We start from the raw sequence: 3,480 nt of genomic DNA, 5'->3' as shown, positions 1-3,480 counted from the left end.
GCGCCGGCGGGGGCGAAGGGGCCGTGCGGGGGCTCCGGCGCCTGCCGCTCGCCTCTGCCGCGCCGGCGTCGCGGCCGCAGCCGGAGCCCGGCGGTGCCTTTCTGCGGAAGGAGCAGAGTCGAGCTGTTAATTATTGACTTTTACGGCTTGCTCATGGCGGTGCAGCGGAGGGGCCGGTTAAACCACCAAGCTGGGGCTCCGTGGAGTAACCGTCCCCCGAGCCGGCAGCACAGGACGCGGCGCCGAGCCGCTCCGGGCAGCGTCGTTATTTATCACGGCAGCTATTAGTTGCTCCAGCGCCGGGACGTGCAGGCAATTTCCAGCACGCGTGCGTGTCTAAAGCTTTCCAAAATCAGGGCATCTCCAGCACGTGCTGGAGCGCTTTGCCAGATCCGGCCCGTTGAGCTGTCCTGCTCCGGGGGCGGCCGCGCGCCGGTCCTGCCTCTTTCTGCTTTTAAAACACCTCGGCTCGTAGACGCCCCGGGAGGGAAAGGTTACTGCAGCCACGAGGCGCCGCGGAAAACCCACCTCACCGCCGCTGCCGAAGCGACGTCCCTGCCGCCGCGACTCCCGCTCAGCCCTGCCCGCGCCGGGGCGGCGCGAGCCCCCGGCCGCTCCGTGCAGCGCGGCCCCTCCGCCCCGGCGCCCGGCCGCGCCGGGGTCCGCCCGGCCCGCTGCTCGCCGGGGCTCGGAGCAAGGCGAAACGCTGGGTCGTGCTTCAGCGAAACGGGGAAAAAAAACCCAAAGCAAGCAAACCCGGAAACACCGGTGGCCAAAGCACGTGTGACTACGTTCCGCCCGGAGCTCAGCGAGGCTTTAAGGAAGCAGGAAAAAATATTAACTCGCAGACTCCTCCGTGCAGCTCCGAGCGCCGGAGAGCACCGCGGACCCGCCTGGCCGCCGGCACGGAGGCTGCAGAGCCGAAGCCGCGGCGCGGGGAGGTGCCGCCCGCGCCGGCCCCTCGGAGGAGCGGGCCGGAGGGGACCCGGGCCCTTCTCAGCGACCCGCGAGGCTCCGCGGAGCAGAGGACCCCGAGCGGGAGGGCGGCCCCGCGCAGAGCCCCGCGCAGAGCCCAGCGCCGTGCCCCGCAGTAAAGCCCCTGTTTTTGCTGCAGCTCTGGCAGCCGTCAGCAACGCATTTCACAATGTTTGAGTACAGCATCGGATTAACAACCTTGAATCATTGGGGAGTGGCGCAAGGTCATTACTCCTGTATCACCAAGCGCTTAAAAAACCCGCTGAATCTGGGCACAACGCGTTATTTGCAAATCAGGGGGAGAAGAAATAATGGTCACTTTAAATCAGGGCTCATGAATATGCAACAGCATCCCAGACCTTAATCACAAGGGAAAATATCTTGACATAAATCTAAGCATAAGCTYGTTAACCCTCCGCTGCCAGCACGGCTTCCCCTCGGGTGACAAACTCCCAGAACCCGCGTTGCCACTTTTTCACCCTTAAACCTCGGGCAAGGACCCACCAGCCCGCGGCGCCGCCGGGATTTCCCTCCTCGGCGCCGTTTCCACCGCCGGGACGCCGGTGGTGGCCAGCCCCCGGCGCGGGTCCAGCCCCGCGCCCGTCCGTCCGTCCGTCCTCGGGGCTGGACAAGCCCGGCGCAAAGCCGCCCCCGGGCCGATAAATCGCGCTGCTGAGTCACGCGGAAAAAATGCGGCCGTCACCGGGTCTCGCCGCCGCGCTGCTGCGGCGATGCGGAGCTGGACCGCGGCTCACGCGACGCCCGCGACTCGCTTCAGGCGCCCGCCACGGTTCCCCCTCTGCCGGCAAACTGGCCCCGAAGCAGGGCGGCTCTGCACGCACGCGTGGGGCGGGGGACGGGGGGCGAGGGCAGGCCGGGACCCCCGCGCACGTCTGCGCCCAGCCGCGCTCCGGGGGGAGACGGGCCGGGGAGCAGGGCCTGGCCCCGCTCTGGGCGCGGATCCCACGGATCCCAGCCCCGGGGCACAGATCCCAGCCCTGCTCTGTGGCACAGATCCCGTGAATCCTCGTCCTGGGGTGCAGATCCCGCAGATCCCGGTCCCGGGGTGCAGATCCCGCAGATCCTGGTTCTGGGGCACAGATCCCGCTGGTCCCGGACCTGCTCTGGGGCACAGATCCTGCAGGTCCCGGCCCCCCCCCGGGGTGCAGATCCCACAGATCCCGGTCCTGGGGCACAGGTCCCGCAGATCACAGTCCCAGGAAGCAGATCCCACAGATCCCAGCTCCGGGGCGCAGCTCCCGTCCCGGCCAGGCGCACAGCAAACAGCAGGAAGACGCTGGCTCTCCGCCCGCTGCTGGCATTTTAAAGCACTTCCCGCGCTCCCGTCTGCATCCGGCCCCTTCCCGCTCCGGACGGCCCCCGGGGACACCCCGGCACCCGTCCTGCCCCGCGCCACGTCCCGCCAGGCATCGCCCTCCGCCGGGATCCGAGCGCGGGTTTTCCCGCGGGTTCTCCGGGGTGGCGTCGCCTCCCCGCGACGGCCGACACGCAGGTCCAGTCCCCCCCCCGCCCGCCCGGGGCCCGAGCCTGCTGCCGCGCCGTAACAAACCGTCGGAAAACTTGCAGGTGACTCCGGTTATTTTTCCACGGGCGCTGGCACAAACCCGTCAAGGYGCCGAGCCCAGCGCCCCGCGCTCCTCCGCGCCGGCGGCAGCGGAGCGGCCGCTGTCCGAGCGCTCCCGCCGCGCCGGGGCCTCGGAGCCGCTCCCGGCTTCGGGACCTGATTTCTACCGAGCCTGCAGGAGTCTGCACGTAGCTGACCGCGATGCTCCGCGTTTGCAACCCGCCGTTTCCAGGAGCTCCAAGGCGCGCGGGAGCTCGGCGGAGCCGTGCCGGCCCRGGAAGCCTCCGGGGCCAGCAACCGGCACGACGAGTTTCCAACCCGGGGCGCCTGCGGAAGAGCAGCAAGCGCAAAGCCGCCACGAGCGGCTGCTGGCGCCGGTCCCCRGGGTGAAACCACTGGAAAACGGCGTTTCCACCGGGAATGCTGCGGCTTGCAGAGGCCGGGCGTCTCCCGGGAGCGCTGCCCTCGGGTCGGAGGCCCTTCGGCCACACACGGAGCGGCTCTGGGAACGGCCGCGTCGCTGAGCCGAGGGATCCCGGGGGCCGCAACTGCCCCGGCAGCGGGACCGCGAGCCCCGGCCGGGCGCAGGGGCGCGATCCGACGCGGTGCCCGGTGGCTCGGCACGGGCAGCGCCGGGGGGACGCCCTCACCCCGCGCCGGAGCCGCTGCATCCGGCTCTTGCTGAGGTCAGCGAAAAGCCGGAGAGGAGGAAAAATGAAAAATCGGTATCGAAGCACCGGCCGGGTGCTGCTCCCGTCTGCCTTTACTAGAGTAACGCACGCGAGGCCGGTGCGGGGATTCGGTGCAGTGAGCGCGTTGGGTCTCTGGAGGTCACCGCGACCTGCGACGCGTGGCCCGGTGCACGCTGCTGCACGCTCATGTGCACCGCTGGTGCCATCCCTGCAGATGTGCACCCCCCG

Source organism: Rhea americana, unplaced genomic scaffold, assembly GCF_003343005.1.
Source record: "Rhea americana isolate MKP2758 unplaced genomic scaffold, rheAme1 scaffold_178, whole genome shotgun sequence".
Lineage (NCBI taxonomy): Eukaryota > Metazoa > Chordata > Aves > Rheiformes > Rheidae > Rhea > Rhea americana.
This window is presented reverse-complemented; position numbering follows the sequence as displayed.